This window comes from Mus caroli, unplaced genomic scaffold, assembly GCF_978045245.1.
Source record: "Mus caroli unplaced genomic scaffold, Mus_caroli_1 scaffold_11, whole genome shotgun sequence".
Lineage (NCBI taxonomy): Eukaryota > Metazoa > Chordata > Mammalia > Rodentia > Muridae > Mus > Mus caroli.
The window spans coordinates 73,260,165-73,281,888 of record NW_028227266.1 but is presented as its reverse complement, the minus strand read 5'-3'; the positions used below and the strand labels follow the sequence as shown (position 1 = coordinate 73,281,888).

General features: G+C 39.2%; 1 long non-coding RNA gene across 1 annotated transcript; it reads left to right on the top strand.

Moving 5' to 3' along the window:
- Positions 1–15,261: 15,261 nt before the first annotated feature.
- Positions 15,262–21,065, top strand: LOC147002067 (uncharacterized). The gene is made up of 3 exons (XR_015044542.1): positions 15,262–15,370; positions 17,544–17,804; positions 20,957–21,065. It is a non-coding gene; the product is annotated as an uncharacterized LOC147002067 (long non-coding RNA).
- The last annotated feature ends 659 nt before the right edge of the window (positions 21,066–21,724 follow it).

Below are 21,724 nucleotides of genomic sequence, written 5' to 3'. Positions count from 1 at the left end.
GTGTCAGCGGACCCTGCGCCCCAGCTGCCCAGGTGCTTTTCTGACCGGAAGAGGGTTGTGCGTACCACATTTTCTTAATCCATTTATTTGTTGATAGGCACCTAGTTGCTTCCAATCTCTGACTATTAGGAAGAGGGAATCAGTGGACATGTTTGAACAAGCATCTCTATAGTAGCATGAAACATCCTTTGGCATATGTGATGGATCTTGAAATAGATTGATTCCTGGCTTCCTAAGGAATGAGCACACTGATTTCCATAGTGGCTGCACAAATTTGCCCTTTCACCAGGAATAGATGAGTGTTTCCCCTTACTCCAAATCCTCACCATCATGAGCTGCCATTTGTTTTGTTGATTTGGCTATTCTGATTGGTATAAGATGAAATCTCAAAGTAGTTGATTTGCACTTCCCTGATGACTAAAGATGTTGGACATTTCTTTGTTTCTTGGTCATTTACGTTTCCTATTTTGAAAATACTGTTTAGGTCTGTGCCCCTGATATAATTCAAATTATTTTTCTTTTCTTTCCTTTCTCCCCACCCCCAAGACAGAGTCTTATAATGTAGCTTTGGCTGTCATGGAACTCACTATGTAGACCAAACTGGCTTTGAACTTCTAGATATCCACCTGCTTCTGCCTCACAAGTGCTGGGATTAAAGGCACATACAACTATACCTACTGATGAGTATTGGTTTTCCTAATATTATATTTATTGAGTTATTTATATTTTTAGATATTAGCCCTCTATTGGATGTGTAGTTTGTAGCAAACATTTCCCATTCTGTGGGCTGAATGACAATGTTATTTGCCTTACATGAGCTTTTCAGTGTCATGAAGGCCCATTTATTAATTGTTGATATTAGTGCCTATGCTAAAGGTGTTCTGTTCCAGAACTTTTTTTTTTGTGCTAATGAGTTCAAGACTATTCCCCACATGTCTTTTTTAATCAGATTCAGTGCATCTGTCCTTTTTATTGAGGTCTTATTCCATTTGAACTTGAGTTTCATGCAGGATTAAGTATGGACCTAATTACAATCTTTTACATTCAGCCGTCTAGTTTGAAAGGGACTACTCATGGACAATGCTGCTTTCTTCCAGGAAATATATTTGGTTTCTTCATAAAAAACCAGGTATTCATAGGTGTATAGACCTATCTTTTGGTTTTTAATTCTATTCCATTAATCAACAAGTCTCTTTTGTGACAATATCATGTTGGTTTTTTAGTACTCTAATTCTGTATGAAGTACAACTTGAGATCAGAGATAGTTATACCTTTAGCAGTTGTTTTATTATTTGGGACTTTACAGGTATCTTGTTTGTTTTTCCATGTATGTGTGTGTGTGTGTGTGTGTGTGCATATGAAGCTAAACAAGTGGCCTTTCAAGTTCTATGAAGAATTGTGTTGGTATTTGATGGGGATCACACTGAATCTGTAGATTGCCCTTGGTAGGATGACCATTTTTTCTGTAATAATCTTACTGATCTGTGAGCATGTGAGATTTTTCCATCTTCTAATATCCTCTTCAATCTCTTTTTTCAGTGTCTTAGTTTTTACTATGTAAGTCATTCACTTGCTTGGTTAGAGTTATTCTAAGATATTTTATGTTCTATGAGACTATTGTAAAAAGTGTCATTTCTCCATTTTTCATTTGTATATTGGAATGTAACTGATTTTTGTGTGCTAATTTTATATCATGCAGCTTTGCTGAAAGTGTTTGTCAGCTGTAGGAGTTTCCTGGTGGAAATTTTATGGTTACTTATGTATACTATTATATCATTTATAAATATTAATACTCTAATTTCTTCCCTTCCTATTTGTATCCCCTTGATCTCCTTTAGTTGTATTATTGCTCTAGCTAAAACTATATTGAATATGTATGGAGAGAGTAGACAACCTTGTCTCATTCCTGGTTTTAGTGGAAATACTTTGAGTTTCTCTCCATTTAAGTTGATTTTGCCTATAATTGCTGTCAATCACCTTAATTATGTTGATGTACATCCCTTGTATCTCGATTCTCTCTAGGCCTTTTATCATGAAGATGTGTTAAATTTTGTCAAAGGCATTTTCTGCGTCTAATTAGATGACCATGTGGTTTATGTCTTTCTGTCGATTTATGTGGTGGATTACATTTATGTATGCTGAATCATTCCTGAAGCTCTGGGACGAAGCCTACTTGATCATGTACATAATCGTTTTGATGTGCTCTTGGATTTGGTTTGCAATTGTTGTATTGAGAAATTTTTGCATCTGTGTTCATAAGGGAAACTGATCTATAATTCTCTTTTTTTAGGGTTGGTATTTATGTAGTTTAGGTATCAGGTTAACTGTGACCTCATAAAAAGAATTGCACAACATTCCTTCTGTTTCGTCTTGTGGGATACTTTGAGCAGGATTTGCATTAAGCTCCTCTTTGAAAGTCTGGTAGAATTTTGCACTAAAATCTTCTGTCCCTGGGATTCTTTTCATTGTTGATAGATGTTTAATTGCTATTTCTTTTTCACTAGGATTTATAGCTCTGTATAAATTGCTTATGTGATCTTGAATTAACTTTAGTAAGTGTTATATATTGAGAAAATATTAATTTCTTTTTGTTTTCTTTTCCAATTTGATGAAGGACACATTTTTAAAAGCATACTCATATTTCTCTAGATTTCTTTGGTGTCTGTTTTTATGCCCCCCCTTCTCCCTCTAATTTTGGGTCCTCTATCTCTGCCTTTTAGTCAATTTAGCTAAGAATTTGTCAATCTTACTGAGTTTCTCAAAGAACCAACTCTTTGCTTTATTGATTCTTTGTATTGTTGTTTGTTTGCTTCTATTTTATTGTTTTCAGCCCCGAGTGTGATTATTTCTTGCTGTTCTACTTGTTGGGGGTGTTATTTCTTCTTTTTGTTCTAAAGTTCTAAAGTGCTAAGTTATAAACTCAACTATGATAAGTTACTAAAATGAGATCTTTCCAAGTTTTTAATGTAGGCACTTAGTACTATGAACTTGCCTCTTAGACCCATCTTCATTGTGTCCCAGAAGTTTGGGTATGTTGTGTATTCACTTACATTAAATTTTAGAAAGTCTTTAATTTCTTTATTTCTGTCTTGACACATTTTCAGCCAGTAGTGACTTGCTAGTCTCAGTGAGCTTCTAAGGTTTCTGTTGTTGCTATCCAGTTTTAATCTGTGGTGCTCAGATAGGATGCAGGATGTTATTTCAGCTTCCTTATATCTGTTGAGACTTGTTTTGGGGTCACATATGTGCTCAACTTTGGATAAAGTTCCATGAGGTGCTGAGAAGAAAGGAAATTATTTTGTATTTGTATGAGATATTGTGTAAATATCTGTTAGGTCCATTTGCTTTATGACATCAGTTAGCTCCAGTGTTCGTCTGTTTAGTACTTTTTTTTTTTTTTTTTTTTTTTGGTCTGGATGGCCCATCTATTGCCAAAAGTGGGGTAGTGAAATCACTCACTATCACTGTGTGAGTGTTGATGTGCATCTTAAGCTGCAATACTGTTTCTTTTATGAAATTGGATGCTCTTGCATCTGGTGCATTACTGTTAGTAATTGGACTATCCGCTTGGTGGGCGGATTTTTCCTTTGATGTGTATATAGTGCACTCCCCTATCTCTTTTCACTGTTTGGTTTTAAGTCTATGTTGTCAGGTTTTAAAATGGCTACATCAGCTTACTTTTTGGATCCATTTGCTTGTAATATTTTTTTTCATTGTTTTTTCCTGAGGTACTAGTCATTCTTAATATTAATGTATGTTTCTTGGATACTGTGGGAGGATGAGTCCTGGGTTTTGAATCCATTCTGTTAATCTATATCTATTAATTGGTGAATTGAAACTATTGATGATGAGAGTTATCAATGAGCAGTCTTTGTTGATTCCCATTATTTTATTGTTATGGTGTGTCCTCCCCCCTCCCCTTCTTTTGATTTTCTGGTCTGATACTATTTATTCCTTGTGTTTTCTTGGGTGTGGTTAACCTCTTCAGATTGAAAATTTCCTTCTAGTTCCCTTTGTACAGCTGGATTTGTAGACAGATATTGCTATTTTTTGTTTTTGTTTTTTAAATCATGGAACGCCTTTTCTTTTCTATGTATTGTGTGATTACAAGTTTTTCTGAGTATAGTAGTCTGGGTTAACATTCTTTGTCTCTTAGAGTTTGTAGAATCTCTGTTCAGTCCCTTCTGGTGTTTAGAGCCTCCACTGAAAAGTCAGGTGCTATCTAAGAGGTCTGCTTCTATATGTTACTTGGTCTTTTCCCCTTGCAGCTTTTAATATTCTTTCTTTGTTATATGGATTTAGTGTTTTGATTATTACATGCCAAGGTGATTTTATTTTCTGGTCCAGTCTCTTTGGTGTTCTGGATGCGTCTTTTTTTGTTTGTTTGTTTTATTTTTGGTTTTTTGAGACAGGGTTTCTCTATAGCCCTGGATGTCCTGGAACTCACTTTGTAGACCAGGCTGGCCTCGAACTAAAAAATCCACCTGCCTCTGCCTCCCGAGTGCTGGGATTAAAGGCGTGTGCCACCACACTCAGCCTGGATGCTTCTTTAAGTTGGGGAAATTTTCTTCTATGATTCTGTTGAAAATATTTTTTTCTGCCTTTGTCCTTGGTATTTTCTCCTTCCTTAGGTTTTTTCACAGTGTCCCAGATTTCCTGGATGTCTTCTGCCTCAGTTATTGTTTTTTATTATATTTAACATTTTCCATGACCAAAGAATTCATCCCTTCTATCTTGTTCGGAGAGATTTACCTCCACATTTCCTGCTTGGGTTCCTAAATTGTACCTTTCCAGTTTCTCTAAGTTGGAGTTTCTCTACTGATTCTATTTTTGCTTATAAGTCTTGAGCTATTTTCTTCATTTTATTCGACTGTTTGTTGTGTTTTTGTTTTTTTTTTTGTTTTTTGTTTTTTTTTTTGTTTGGTTTTTTTTTTTTTTTAGATTTCTTTAATGGATTTCTTCATTTCCTTTTTAAAGACCTCTAATGTATTCATACAGGCTATTTTGAAGTTCTTGAGTTATGTTTCAGCTACACTGCATTTCTCAGGGTCTAGTGCAGTAGGGTTGCTGATCTCTAGTGGAGACTTATTTTCATGTGTGTTATTGATTATGATTTTACAATGACATCTAGGTATCTGGGTTGGGATGATATTAACTCTAGGTGCTGATATTTGGTATTGCCATTTTGGGGGTTGGAGCGGATGTATTCTATTCTGTGGTTTCTTTTACTCTCTCTGGTTCTTAAGAAATTGTGGTGGCTGTGGACTGCATAGTCCTGAATAAGACCAAGATCTTGCCAGGTATGGTCGCTGGGGGTTCCAGATAAAATGTGTTTCTTGGTATTGAGAGCTGACAGTTAAGGATGGAGATGGACTAGAAGGGATCCATAGGAGGAGAGAAAAGAGGTTATGTCACCAGGAACTGGTGAGTCCCCTGGGAGTTTGGGCAGATAAGGAAAGAGGCCTCAGCAGATAGTCTGCTAAGGAGCTGGGGATGTGACTTGGAACAGGATTTGATGGAGAGGCAGGAGAGTGGAGATCTGAAGATTGCACCCCTAGCTGGTACAGCTGGCTGTATTTCAGATATTTAAATGCAAACTGTGACCTTAACTTTCCATAGTTTCGTGAAAAATATGGAACCACAGGGGCCCAGAATATTTTCTTTTAGTGATCTTGTGTATAAGGTTAAAGTATAGGTTTAGAAATAAGTATGTTTTAAGATGAAAGCTAGTAATATAGATTTTAAGACAAAAAACAAAACCACAAAAATCCTTATGATTCTTGGAAGCATGTAAGTTTATGTCTAGTAAGTTATAGGATCTTCTTATTTTTTAAAAAACTGTGTCCTTATTGTACATCAAACAGTGTTTAATATCTGCTACTTTTCTCCATCTCATCTCATTTAGAATACCGCAAGTGTATTTTGAAGGGCAGAACCAGAAGACCAGGAAGATAGATGCTGGGAATGGTTCTCCTCTAACTTTGATTTTTCTCATATTAACTTTTTAGTTAGCGTTAAATTTGCTTCTTTTTTTCCTCCATTACTGAACTTAATTTATTCAATTTACATCCCAATTGCAGCCCACCCTCTCCTTCTATTCCCCCTTTATATAACTCCTTCCCTTTCTCTCCTCCCTTTTTCCTCAGATGAGGGGGAGGCCCCCTCTGGGTACCAACCCATTCTGGTATATCAAGTCACTGCAGGACTAGGTACATCCTCTCCCTTAAATATGCTCCTTTCTTTTAACTTTGTTTTAAATTTAGCATACAAGATGGTGGGTTGCACTATCACCTTTCTCTCTCCAGAAACTTTTGACTTTTCACCCAGTGAATGTGTCAAAGGTGAGAGCATATTTGCATTTTGATTTTTTTCCAAAACATTTATTTAGTTTTATTTATGTGTATGAGCATTTGCCTGCACCACTTGTGCGCAGTTCCTATGGATACCAGAAGAGGGCATCAGATGCCCTGGAGCTGGAGTTACTGAGAGTTGTGATCGCTGAGTACAACCCTGGGTCCTCTGCAAGAGCACTGGGTACTGTATCCATTGCTCTAGCATCCTCGCTTTGAATTTACAAAACTAATTCTGAGCTCTGTGTTTTGTTTTTCCTGCCTTTCCTCCAGTGTCCTCAGGACCTCCTAACCGTGGAAGCTTCACTTACTCACTCAGGTCTTAGGGGGATTAAGGTAGATGATGCATAAACAAGAAAGGGGTACACTGTTTCTGTTTTGTTTTATGGGCTTGTGGTTTTGTGGTTCTGGAGACTTCTCAATCTAGGGCAAAGTTGAATTAGAAACCAGGGGTGGCAAAATTATACAATACCCCGAAAGTATAGTTGGGAATTTTCTAAATAATGGAAATCCTTGGGTCTTATCATTTAGAATCCCCCCCCCCCCGTGTGTGTGTGTGTGTTGTGTAAGCCCTTCCTCCATTCAGGCTCTGACTGGTAAAGGAGTTATGTGGCCAGGCTAGCTGCAAGGTTTTGACTAAATAACAAATACGGTGGGGCTTCCTTAGGACAGTTGAATGGGATTGAATCCTGCTAACAAAGGGATTGAGTGGGTTACTGTCGAGTCATGTGGTTAAGATGGCTGGACTTCCAGAGCCGTTAGTTCTAATTCAGGAGGCACACGCTGGGTCATTATCCTGTGTTTCTCTCTCCCTTGTCAGATGAGCTGTCTAGGCTCTGGGGCATCTGCCCTTACATTAGTCCAAGTGTGAGCAATGAAAGAAAAAGTTTTAGCAGGGTTCACCGGACTGAGGACCTCTGTGGGTAGACTAAGGATGTATGAAACAAGGGGTGACAAGGGAGCCTGTTTTCTACCTGGGGTCCACAGCTAGCCTGGCCTAGGAGAGCAATTAAAAGAGTGGTCAGAGGTGTTCTAACACTTAACCAGAATCTAGATGGGGCTGTGCTCCTGTGGAATCCGAGTGCATTTTCTCCCTTGGTTAAGGAAGCCTGCCATGCCTCTCTCTTTATCAGCAATTCCATGAAGCAGTGGGCTGATGCTCTGTATTGATTCTTACACATTTCAGCCAGCCTCCCAGCTGCCCTGACCGGCAGTGCCTCTGCCCAGAGCCCCAGAAGCAGGGCGGACATTTCTGCCTTGGTATTCTTCAGGCAGGGCTCTTGTTCATACTGACATTGTCCAATCCTGTTCAAGAAGTGTGGAGTGGGGGGGGGGGGAAGGCCCCTGAGCAGAAGCTTGGCATTAAGGGAGGAGTGAGTGGAGGCAGGAACGACAGCCATCCTATCCATGGGTAAATGAATGTAGGATTTATATGAGCCATTTATACTCCCACTTGTGTACATGATCTTCTGTCATGTTGAAAGAAACAGAGGCTTATTAATTCCAACAGCCAGAACTTTCCTGACTTTGAATCAGGATCTACAGAGCCCCTACATATTTACTGAGTGGCTTTTATCTCTTATTTCTGACAATGTATTCTTGTGTATGATAAAACACATATCCGTGATGCATGTGTTTATGTATTTAAAATGGTAACTTGGTGTGTTTATGTGGTTTCTGCTACACGCGACATTTAAAGTAGAATTCATTTCATCGACATACTATAATGCCCCTCTAATATTCTCATTATTGATTTTAGTATTTCAGAAGTATTATTCATGGTGACACCTACGGGGAAACAGATTTCAGCTCTATCAATAGATATTATTATAATATAAAAAACATTAATATTTGATGGTGACATAAGCATGACACAAAGGCAATAAACTCATTAATAAGCACACACATGTCATTAACAAAGTGTTCCAAGATGGCAGCTGTGATTTCCAGCTCTTGCTCCTGTTTGCTGTTCATTTACCAGATGTATTCCCCAAAACTCTTCTCAATTAATGAGGCTGATCTTCCTTTAAGGTAACATAGATCTTAGAAATAATTACAATGACAATATCAGTGTCAAATCCATGAGATTTCTAAAAATATTTATCAAAATGTAGCAATGCCTCTCTCTCTCTCTCTCTCTCTCTCTCTCTCTCTCTCTCTCTCTCTCTCTCTCTCTCTCTCTCTCTCGATGTGTGTGTTGCTTGGCAACCAACATTGATCTGCTTCAAAAAAATCACATGACTTAGGAATTGCTGGTGGCAATATTACTCTGTCATTTTTCTTTCTCATACCAAGTTAATGAAGGCATTCCTAACTTCAGTGCCTGTTAATTGTTCCTTCTCCTCATTTGGGTTTAATTTCCATGTATTTCATTCATTAAGAATAATTTGGTTAAGAAAAAAGAGACAGTGGCCTAAGAAAGGTGGCTGGAGAAAACCAAATGAGGACAACTTCTTCTTGAGATAAAAGAGAGACATCACAATTCATTTTTTATTCATGATCCATGAGGTCAGGCTTGTCTTTCCCAAACACCAATTGCAGCAGAAATTGAAGCCAGACAGCTCATATTGTCCTCTCACCCAAATACCCCATGACCAGAGTCAGGAGGCTGAGGGCGTCGGTGCCACCTGGATCTTCCCATTGCTCACAAATGTCCCCTCCTGCTTAGTCTCAGGCTTACGTGTCAGCCTCCCTCTGAGGACATGGTCTGCTCACCACTCAAGTTTTTGCTCTCTAGTATTCACATATCCTTTAGTTGCTGCTTACAGCACGTTCAGAATATTCCATGGCTGCCAGAGGTTTTTTTCCATTTGTTTATTTAATTTGGCCTTACTTATTGTTGTTAGATTGGAAACTTGAGACATGGAGCACAGGGATTTTTGCTCAGCTACAGAAGTTATTTTATAAAGCTTTTTTTCCTGGAAAAAGGGGTGGCCATTAAGAAATTGCACTTTGTCTGCAGGTAAACCACACTGGCAGCACAGACATGTGAATCAAATGGCTAAAGACATAGCAGTTGATGGGAGGGGTGTCACTTTTCTCTACGAGGCTTCTGATGGGTCTACAATGCTCCAGTGGAAGGGCCCTGCATCCAAGAGTGTATGGGCAGCACACATCAGACTTGATTTATATTTTCTTAAAGAAGGTACAAAACTGGGTGGATGGGGGAGGTTTCAGGGTCAGGGATGAATGGCAGAGAGGCATGAAAAAATACATTTTTAGGTGGAACAACATTATGAACTAACCAGTACCCCGGAGCTCTTGACTCTAGCTGCATATGTATCAAAAGATGGCCTAGTCGGCCATCACTGGAAAGAGAGGCCCATTGGACATGCAAACTTTATATGCCCCAGTACAGGGGAACGCCAGGGCCAAAAAAATGGGAATGGGTGAGTAGGGAAGTGGGGGGGGGTATGGGGGACTTTTGGGATAGCATTGGAAATATAATTGAGGAAAATATGTAATAAAAAATTAAAAATAAAAACATCTTCAGAGAAACTAATACAAAATAAGAAAACCCCACACATTTCACACATAAATATAAAATACCTTCTTTACAAATTGTTTGCCTCATATCTACAGTTGCCTGTTTATTTTGAAAGGTTTTGAGCTTTCTTCCCCATCCAGTCTGTTCCCAACGTCTCCTTCCCTCTCTGCTGAATCCTCAACATTATGAGCCACAGCTTTCCTGCTTTCTTCCATCTTACCCTGGCAACAGTCTAGCTAAGCAGAGGCTCCCCACATCCTTTACAGCCAAATACCTGACCCCTCCCTCTCTCTGAAATTATAGCTTGGAGTGACCATTTTCAAGGTAAAAGATCATCCCATCCCATCCCATCCCATCCCTTTGGAGTCAATGTGCATCCACCTTGTAATCTTTGCCTTGGAGAGACAAGGCTGTTTGGGCTGCAATACCTTTATTGCACATGGTCCATATTTTATATTTAGTGTGGAGGTCAAATTTAGGAAAGCAATTCTTCTTAGAACTGGGAGTTCTAATAATCTACCATCTTCTATTGGTGTTGGGGAAGAGTAGGCAGTAATAGGTTTATGGGAAGTGCCTGCTGGCCTGTTTTTTCAAAGGAGGGGATTATTCCTGTCAATCTACATGTTTTAGAATTGGTGGGCTCCCACTGTTTATTATTCAGTAAGCTTTTATTAGATTGTCTCCAAGCACAAAGCAGCAAGTAGAGCACCCTTCTGGACAGGCAGCGGGCTGGATCAATATTACTAGGCATTACAAATCTTAGATAAAATAATGCTTCATTTTCATGTTGGCTCCAGGAGTTCGGGAGACAGCTCTGTCTGAGAAGGGAGGTAGAGAGACTCCGTGGCATTAGTAAAGTCAGTGTCTACCAAAGGTAGAATTCATGGCTGAGATGGGCATTGTTAAGATAAGGGTATTTTATTTTATTTTATTTTATTTTATTTTATTTGAAATAGGGTTTCACTATGTAGACCTTGGACTCACAGAGACCAACCTGTCTCTGCTTCCTAAATTTGGGGATTAAGGGTGTACACTACCATACCTGGCCCAGAGAATTTACTTTTAAGATAATGTTTTTACTCTTGTTTTGTGGTTAAAGCTATAGAGAATAGTAATAGTGGACCACAGAAATGCATTGATTTTGCTAACTTTAAATGAAATATCAAAGGCAAATGGCATAATTTTGTAAATGAACAGGGTGGGTGAAAGTTTATCTATTCCTACACATGTGCATGCAATGAGGCAAAGATTAGATGAACCAAATTTAGAAGCCATGTGACCCCTGGGCCACTGCTCTCACCAGCACCCCCAACCCCTGGGATCACAATGCTCTATGGAGATGTGGCAGGTGAGGGTTTTGTGCTTTGGTTCCAGGCTGGGTGTTGTCTGCCTTTATGGACTCAGGGGAACAAAGCAAGGATGCTAGGCTTCTGTTAAAAGTTCCTTGTCTGGTTTCCCTGCTTATCTGACTGGCTAGGATGGAGCAGACTCCGAGTAGAAGTGTGATGACATTTCAGAGATGTTAAGATAAATCCACTTCTTTCAAGTGCTACAACATGTGAAGACAGACATGATAAAACTACACAGCCACAGATGGAACTCTGCCCTCAGCCACCACTGTAACTTAAAGTCATTTGACTAATTCCATGATGATTGTGGTAGTTGCTAGTATTGTGTGTGTGTGTGTGTGTGTGTGTGTGTGTGTGTGTGTGTGTGTGTGTGTGCATGTGTGTGGAGGCCTGTCATGGTTAGCCTCAATTGTCAACTTGACAGCCTGGAGTCACCTGAGAGCAATTGTCTTTATCAGGTGGGTCTATGGGCGTGTCTGTGGGGGATTGTACTGCTTGGACCAAACCCTAGTAGGTGACACTACTCCTTGGGCAAGCACTTTAAAAGATGGGCACCACCTCAGTCCCATTACTGATATTATTATGATTCTTATTGTGCATTATTGATTTAGGCATTCTTATAATATTGTCTCCAAAATCTCTTGAGAGCAAATATTATTATCCAGTTTCTTTGCAATCCAGAAAGTAGGTGTAAGAAATGAATACTTATTGACTATTTCATGTGCCGGACACAGAGATAACAATTTCTATAGATATTATTGAAACTTATTCTGAGTCTTTAAATAAAGCACATGTTGCTGGTAATTTACCCCAGTGAGTATTTAGACCTACGTCCAAATACAATCTTGTGCTGGGGCTCAGAAAACCTCAGGATCCTACGTAGGATTTTATAAAAAGAGACAGACTAGGAATAGAGAGACAGCTCAGAGATTGAGTGCATACTAGTCTTGCAGAGTGTGGTTCCTAGCGCCCACATCATATGGCCTATAATTTTAGTTGTAGGGGGATCTGACATCTCTGACTTTCAAAGGCACTCCAGTTCACACCCTTCCCCCAACATGCACATAATTTAAAATAAAATCAATCTTGAGAGAGAGAGAGAGAGAGAGAGAGAGTGTGTGTGTGTGTGTGTGTGTGTGTGAGAGAGAGAGAGAGAGAGAGAGAGAGAGAGAGAGAGAGAGAGAGAAAGAAGAAGAAGAAGAAGAAGAAGAAGAAGAAGGAGGAGGAGGAGGAGGAGGAGGAGGAGGAGGAGGAGGAGGAGGAGGAGGAGGAGCAGGAGCAGGAGGAGGAGCAAGAGGAAGAGGAAGAAGGAGGAGGAGGAAGAAGAAGGAGAAGGAGGAGGAAGAGGAAGGAGAAGGAGGTGCAGGAGCAGGAGGAGGAGGAGGAGGAAGAGGAAGAAGGAGGAGGAGGAAGAAGAAGGAGAAGGAGGAGGAAGAGGAAGAAGGAGGAGGAGGAAGAAGGAGAAGGAGGAGGAAGAGGAAGGAGAAGGAGGTGCAGGAGCAGGAGGAGGAGGAAGAGGAAGAAGGAGGAGGAGGAAGAAGAAGGAGAAAGAGGAGGAAGAGGAAGAAGGAGGAGGAGGAAGAAGAAGGAGAAGGAGGAGGAAGAGGAAGGAGAAGGAGGTGCAAGAGCAGGAGGAGGAGGAGGAGGAAGAGGAAGAAGGAGGAGGAGGAAGAAGAAGGAGAAGGAGGAGGAAGAGGAAGGAGAAGGAGAAGGAGGAGCAGGAGGAGGAGGAGGAGGAGGAGGAGGAGCAGGAGGAGGAGGAGGAGGAGCAGAAGAACCTGCTTTCAGGTAACTGGTCTGCTTCACTCCCTGGTTATTCTTCTGGGAGGTTGAACAAACAACACTCCTTCTGAGGACTTCCTGTATCCTGAGGAGGCATTTGCTACATGCCCACCTTCAATGCACTCAGCGCTGAAGATGTTTAACCCTGAGAACAGCTGACAGGTGGAAACGTGAGGACTGATGGGCTGGATCCTGACAATACGACTCTCTGGCTATAGTAGCCAGGATGTCTGAAGTCTCCAGCACACCCAAGGTGAGAGAGAGGTCATGGTGTTTCATGAGGGACCATGCTGTTCATAGGCAGTGACTGTAACAGATTCTACAAGCAAGAAGAGGAAGCAGCTGTGGCCATAAGTGAACATAGAGTTTTTCTTCATCCTCTGAGTTCGTCCAATGGATTTATTAGTATCTTGATTATTCCTGTTTCTCAACAGTTTGCAAAGATGGGTGTGATTACCATAGGTTCATAATGAGGAGGGAGAGACCAACAGATCTTTGGGTCTTGGCTGTCAAGCCAGCTTGACCTACTTGTTCCCAGGCCAGGGAACTCACAAAAACAAGACATACATCAAAGAATAAGATGGATTTCCCCCCTCCACCATGAAACTATGTTCTAAAAAGATGTGTTGGCTAGAGCCCACAAATCAATCTTATCTCTCCCATCCCTTAATTATGCATATCCCTCCATTCTGACTCTGCTTGGTCACCCATTGATCTAGATTACCAAGACTTCATGACTTGAATTATTTTGAGTTTCATAGATGAAATATCATCCTCAGGCTGGTTACGTATGACATAAATACATATAGACAAAGCAATGTCTTTCTTATTAAGTAAAGTAGAAATAGAGAGCTAGGAGAGTTTCCTATTGGAATGATGCAGGCTTCCTGGAGGTGAAATGAAAGCAGCTTTAGATGAGCAAGGATCTGTTAGGTAGAGTAGGAAGGGTAAGGATGTGGGATAGAAGTTACCTTCAAAAGTCGGCCCAGTAGATGCATGGCAACGTTTCTTGGTGCTTTTGTAGCAGGGTTTACAGACATGAGGACAACCTCAGGTTTGATTGGAACGACTCTTTCCCTCCATATGGCATGAGCAGTATTTCTCCAGTTAACAAGTCTTTGTAGTCCAAAGAGAAATTGATATCTGCTGATTGCCCTGGGCTGAACTAAATTTATAAGAGTGCATTAAAATCCTCTGTGTGGGAGGCTAAAGGCATTACAAAAATGCATGGGCATCTTGGGCATTAATATTTGATTCAATATCTTTTAGTTGTGCATGGCATATTTTGATGGAAGAGGTATGTGTAGGGCATAAATACAAATTGGAGAACCACCAGGTCAGAACAAGCTTGTCAGATGACTCCTGTTGGCAGAACTCACTAGACACTCCCCTTTGAGTAAAGTTTTATATGATCATATAATAATCTTGAATAATAATGGGCTTCATTATAACATTTCATGCATGTATACAATGTATTTTGATCATGTACTTTCCCCGTTACTCTCTCCTGTTTCCATCTCATTCTCTCCAATCACTTTCTTCTTTCTATCTAGTCTTCCTTCTATTTTCATGTCTTATTTTTTTTTGAATGAGTTTTACTAGGATTGCTTACAGAAACATGGGTGAGGAATTGTTTACAGAAGTGAAGCCACCTTACCAGTGGCTATACCAGTGAAAAAAATGCCTCTCTTTTTTTCCAACATCTGTTAGCTGCCCATAAGGCCTGATGGGGTTTTGTTAGTCCTTCATGACTCCATGAAAGAATGTTGACAGGGCAAATCTTGTGTATATAGAGATATTTTGAGGCTACATAATACAGTAACAAGAACCAAAATGAGACCTTCCCCTTACCCACTCCTCTATTCCTAAAAGGAAACTGTCATTGTTCCTCATGAGGGGCTAGGGATTTCTTTAGACTCACATCTATACTTCCTGTGATAAGGGGCATCAATGCATTGACTAAGTTCAAAGACCCATGCGCAGACAATGATGTACATGACCAAAAGACAATTTCTACTTTTAGGATGCTTTGGAAGGACAGATAAATAGAGAGCAGTGAACAAGGAAACAAAAAAAATGTGCTTGAGCAAGCAAGCATGCACAGATGAGATGCTGAAGGGGCTTCCCGGGAAAAAGTCTCCTTTCACTTCATTGAAAATGGCTCTTTCAGTCAAATCAACCACAAACTTGGGAGGCTTTTGGGCACTGTACACATTTTCTTTTTATTTGGAGCAACTTTTTTTTGCTTTGTAAGAGATTTCTCTATCTTTTTATCTATTGCCCAGGGCTTGACTGGATTCCATAGAACCCACCCAGAATAACATGGAATTATTTACTATAGTGTATTGGAAGCTTATCGATATGTGAAGATCAAACGAGCTGCAATGAACACGGATGTACAGGTATTTCTATGGTGGGATATAGAATGTTTTGGGGTATATGCCCAGAAGTGGTATGACTAAGTCATAAGGTAGTTCTATTTTTAATTTTTTGAGAATCATTTACACTGTTTTCTATAGTTCCAACATCACTGTACAACATCATGAACAGTGAGGAAGGGGTTCCCTCTCTCTACATCTTTGCCAGCATGTGAGCATGTGTGTCATTTGTTTTCTTGATGATAATAATTCTTACTGGAGTAAAATGGGGTCCCCAACCAATTTTGATTTACATTCCCCTAAATGTTAAAGATGCTGAACACTTTAAAATTTAAGTATTGGCCATTTGGGTGTCTTCCTTTGAGAACTGTCAGTTCAGTTTATTAGTCCATTTATTGAGTGAAAATTTGTTTGGGGGTATTTAATTTTTGTAGTTCTTTAGATATTATTCTAGATATTGAATCCCTGCCTAATGGATACCTGGATAAGACCCCCCCCCACCCATAGTCTCTCAGCTCTCTCTGGTGGTAGTTTTCTTAGGTTAGCAGAAGGTTTTAGTTCTATGTAATCCCATTTGTCCATTCTTGGGGTTAATTCCATCAGAATCCTTTTTCAGAAAGTCTTTTGCCTTTGCCTGTAACTTGAAGAATTTTTGTATGTTTCCACAATCAGTTTTTGGCATTTAAGGTTTTATACTAAACTCATGGACCCAGTTTGGAAAGATTTTTGTGTTAATGAGAGACATAGTTCTAACTCTAATTTCATTCTCCTGCAGATAAATATTCAGTTTTGCCAGTACAATTTGTTGAGTAGGTTTTATTCTAATACACATTTTTGATATTTTTGTCAAAATTAGGATGTTCATACATATGTGGGTGTCTTTTTGTTTGATTGTTATGAAGAGACACCACAGCCAAGGTTACAGAAAAAAGCATTTGACTGGGGGCTTCCTTACAGTTCCAGAGGGTTAGTGCATGATCATCATGGCAGGAAGCAGACAGGCATGGTGCTGGAGCAGCAGTTAAGAGCTTTACATCCTAATCTATAGGCAACAGGCATAGATAGACAGAAAGATAGATAGATAGATAGAAAGATGATAGGTAGACAAATAGACAGATAGATAGGTGATAGGTAGGTAGGTAGGTAGATAGATAGATAGATAGATAGATAGATAGATAGATAGATAGATAGATAGATAGATAGATATTAGATAGACAGACCAGGCCTGAACCTGGGACTAGCTTGTACTTTTGAAACCTCAAAGCCCCCATTATCTCCTAGTGACATACTTCCTCCAGGAAGGTTACACCTACTGTAACAAGGCCACATCTCCCAATCTTTCCCAAATGGTTCCACTAACAAGGTTCATCCATGGGTCTAAGAGGACATTCTCTAAATGTTAATTTGCTTGCCAGTATTGTTACCTTTGTCACTATGGATCTGTAGTATAACTTGAGATCGAGTGTGATCCAAGGTGAGCAGCCATGTTCTTTCTGCCTGAGATTGTTGTAGCTCTCTGGGCTTTTTTGTGCTTTTGAATTTTATGATTGATGAACTCAATGCTTTCTTTTTCTAGTTTTGGGAAGAACAAACACCCCAGGAATTTGGATAGAGATTGTGTTGAATCTGTAGATTAACTTAGATAATATAGTTAGGCTCACAACATTAATCCTGCTAACGTGTGAGTTTAGGAGGTCCTTGGTCTACTGCCTTCTTTAATTCCTATTTTTTTTTTGTGTGTGTGTGTGTGTGTGTGTTAAAGTATTCATCACAGATGCCTTTTATCTTTTTGATTATCTTTACTCCTAGGTGTTATCTTATTTGTGATACTATTATGAATGGGCGCTTTCTCTAATTTCTTTCTTGGCAAGTGTAGTATATAAAAAGGGTACTGATTTTGTATCTTTTGACTTTTTTGTATATGTGGAATTTAAGAGTTTTATAGTGGCATCTTTAGTGAATTTTAAGTATAGAATCACATTTTCTGCAAATAGAGATAAACTGATGCCTTTCGCTTCCATTTTATTCATTTACATCCTTTTTCTTCTCCTATTAATGTAGCTAAGATTTTTGAATGCTATACTGAGTTAGTGGAGAGAGTGGGTACACTTCCTTGACTTAGGCTTAGAGGCAGTCATCTTGTCTCTTCCCCATTTAGTTAAATATTGACTATAGGTTTGTGTTGTGCTTTGAATAGGTGTGGCCCCCATAGACGCATGTGTTTCAATGCTTGGCTCATAGGGAGTGGAGTAGCTGTGGCCTTGTTGGAGAAAGTGTGTCACTGTGGAGGTGGACTTTGAGGTCTTCTATGCTCAAGCTCTGCCCAGTGGGGGACACAGTCTCCTTCTGCTGCCTGTGGATTAAGAGGTAGAACTCTCAACTCCTGCTCCAGCACCATGCCGGCCTCTGAACTGCCATGATTCCTGCCATGATGATAATGGACTAAGCCTCTAAAATTGTAAGGCAGCCCCAATTTAATGTTGTCCTTTATAAGAGGTGCCATGATCATGAAGTCTCTTTACAGCAATAAAACCCCAATTAAGGCATTTTGTTATATACAGCCTAAATAGACTGAGATGTATTCCTTTTATTTCTAGTTTCTTTAGGACTTTTATTAGAAAGGACATTTAAAAATTTTCAAGTACTATTTATGTGTCTATTGAGATGGCCATGTGATGTATGTCCTTAAGTCTACTGATACAGCATGTTACATTTAGTGATTTGCATATATTGAACTAACCTTGTATTTCTGGGATGTCACCAATCTAGTCATGATGTATGAACTTTTTATTATGTTCCTGTATTTGCCAGGGATTTCTCAGTCTTATCTTTTTACTGAATCAAGTATTTGTTTGGTTGATTCTATAAATTGTCATTTTTGTCTCTATTAGTTTATCCCAGCGTTTATTATTGTTTACCATGTACTGCACTTGCATTTGCCATAACCTTCTTTTTTCTAGAACACTGAGGTGATCTATCTATCTATCTATCTATCTATCTATCTATCTATCTATCTATCTATCTACCTATTGTTGGTTTTTGTTATGGATGGCAGCATTTTGGATAGTCTTTTATTCCTTACCTGCTAAGGATTTGCCGTTTGTCATGATGGGCATGCTACGTTGTCTTCCTACCACTCCTCTGCTCAGCTGTTTCTCCTGTAAAGTTTCTTCTCTCTTATGCACTCATGCTTGGAATGTCTTTGTTCCTCCATGTATATAATATTTCTTTATGTGTTGTCTGCAATGATGGCTTGTGTTACTTTAATTTATGCTTACCTTGTCATGATAACATTTCCCCATCTATTTTAAGAGATGACTCAGCTGGGTATAGCAATTTTGCTCAACAGTTACTTACTTTCGGGGGGCTTGAAGCAGAAGCATAGCACTCCACAATTTCCTGTTGTCGACAAGGAATCTGACCTTACTTTGTCTTTTGCCTTGGCTGGCTGGCTCCCGTTATCCTTTACAGCTCTTACTATCATTTCTTTGCTTTGTATTTCTGACATCTTGGTGATAGATATGGAGAAATTCTTTTGGACCCATGACTATTTGTAGTTCTAAATGCCTCTTAAATATCTATTTCTCTCTCTCTCTCTCTCTCTCTCTCTCTCTCTCTCTCTCTCTCTCTTTAAAAAAAACTTATGCAATAATTATATTGAATAAATTGTCTTTGTCTTCTCTCTTCTCCGTACTCTATCAATTCTTAGGTTTGGTCTTTTGAACATATGCCAAAGCCCTTGGTAGTTTCAGTCATGCTTATTAATTGATTGTTAAGAATACCTGTTTTAATTTATTTTGACTTCTCTTCCATTCCTGAAATCCATTCTGCTTTGTCATGTCTATAGATAATGTTTCCCAGTGTGTCATTTCATTTTATTGATCGAATCTTTAATTTCCAGAATTTCTGTTTGGTTCTTTTTGAGTTTCAATTTCCTCCCTGAAGTTTTTTCTTCATGTTTTTTTTTTTTTTTTTTTTTAATCTCTTCCAAGTTAGTGACCATTTTGCCCACTGTGGTAACTTTCTGGCCTAGGTTCTGAATTGATTTCTTTACTTTGTCTGCTTATTTGAATTCTTTATATGGTTATTGATCTTTTTTTGAAAGTAGGGCTCTGAAATCTTTTTCTGGCATTTCAGCCATCTCATTATCTGTGGTTTGGGGCATCGAGGAAGTGAGCTTGTGGAGACTTCATGGTGGGTTGTTGTCTTGTATCTGTGTTTTTTTTTTGGTTGTGTTTTGAACATCTGATGGGAAGAGTGTGCTATTCAGTTGTTATGTTTTCTCTTTTTCCTATTATTTGCTTTGCTGATTTTATTTCACATGAGTTCTCCTGGTGAGTTTTCCTTCCTTGGAATTGTGTTCCCTCCTGCTGTTTAGGGGAGCCGCTGATTGCAGTAATAGACAGAAAGATTTAACAGTAAGCAGTACTTGTGTTAGCTTGCAGTGGGAGGCATGTGCGCAATTCAGAACATCTCCAGTGAAGTTCAGAGCTAGAGAGCTAGGGTGTTGGTTGGGAAAACTGTAGTTTTTCTTTTTCTAAGAGCTAGGGGTATCGATGACATTTAAATAGTGATGTTAAGAAGGGATGTGATAAACAGAGAAGATGGAGTAGAGTGTGAAGGAGAAAGAAAGCAAAATTGTGTGAGTGACAGGCCTGAGGACACGATAGAGGAAGCACTGCCTGGGGAGAAAAGGAAGGGGATGTTGTGAGGTCTTGTCTGGTAATACACAAGTTAAAACACAATAATGCAACACAGAATGAAATTGTAAATAAAAATAGGAATAAAAACAACTGAAAGATAGAAATGAGCAATCTCGGGGTCGGAAAGATGGCTCAACAGTTAATAAGCATGCACTGATCGCTCTTCTTGAGGATCTAAGTTTGAATCCATGTTAGTAGCTTACAACTGCAACTTCAGCTCCAGGGGTTCATTACTCTCTTTTGGCTTCTGTGTATACTGTACACACACACACACACACACACACACACACACACACACACACACACAGACACACCACACACTTTTAAAAAAAGTAACTCAGAATATAATGTATTATGCCCTCTGTAGGTAATTTGCCCTTATTGTGGTCTAGTTCATTCTCTTGCATCTGAATGTCCAAATTCCCCATTTCTATTTGTTTAAAAAAAATGGTCCTTTTCCCAGTGTTGGATCCTAGTCTTTTGTCAGTCACCAACTGGCCATGTATGTTTGGTCTGACTTCTTAGATCTCTATTTTGTTTTATTTGTTGATGTGTGTTTTTGAAATGTCAAAACCATACTTTTTTGATTACAATAACTTTGTAGTGTATATTGAAGTCAGTGGTATCATGCCTCCCACTTCATACTTCTTTTCAAGATGGCTTTGTCTACTGCTTTTGTAGCTCTTTATACATGTAAGATCATTTGTTGTTGGCATACAAAAATGCTTTTGGTATTAGCACATAGTTTTTGTATCCAGAATCACTGCTGAGTTTATTTATTCTGTTCCTCAGTAGGATTCAAGAGGGATCTAAATGTAAGGCAATAATACCATCTGCAAATGGCGACTTAGGCCTTATCCTAATTTGATTCCATGTCTCCTTCTTCTTTCCCGATTGTTCTGGCTAGAATTTCCAGAAGTCTGTTGAATAAAAGTAATGAATGTAGGCATCATGTTCCAGATCTTCAGAAGGCCTTCAGCTTTTCTTCTCACCAAGTGATGTTAGCTGCTGGTTTATAAGTCATCCCTATGTGGAGGTAAGTTCCTTGTGCAGTGTGACTGCCTCCTCTAGGTTGGGCAGGGCCATCACTGTCTTTCCTTCGTTTTTAAACACTTGTTTTGAGATTTATTTATTTAGCTGAGGCTAATTTGTTATTTAAAAAGAATGTAGGGCTGGAGAGATGGCTCAGCGGTTAAGAATATTGACTACTTTTCCAAAGTTCCTGAGTTCAAATCCCAGCAACCACATGGTGGCTCAGAACCATCCATAATGAGATCTGACTCCCTCTTCTGGTATGCCTGAAGACAGCTACAGTGTACTTAGAATAATAAATAAATCTTAATAAATAAATAAATAAATAAACTTTAGTCTCACTTCAGAATTCTGAAAAGAAAAAGAAATATGTATATGAATATGTGTCTGAGTGTTTGTGTATCATGTGTGCAGGAACCCTTGGAAGTAAAAGAGAGTGATGGATTTCCTGGAATTGGAGTTATGGGCAGTTGTGAGCCACCATATGGGTGCTGGGAATAGAAATCTGGGTCTTTTGCAGGGGTTGTAAGCAGTCTTAGTTGATGAACAATCTCTTCAGCACCCATGCCTTTCTTTTGTGTGCATGCCAGTGCACATAAATCCTCATTCATGTGTAGGAGTGAGGATAATATCATCTCTCTGT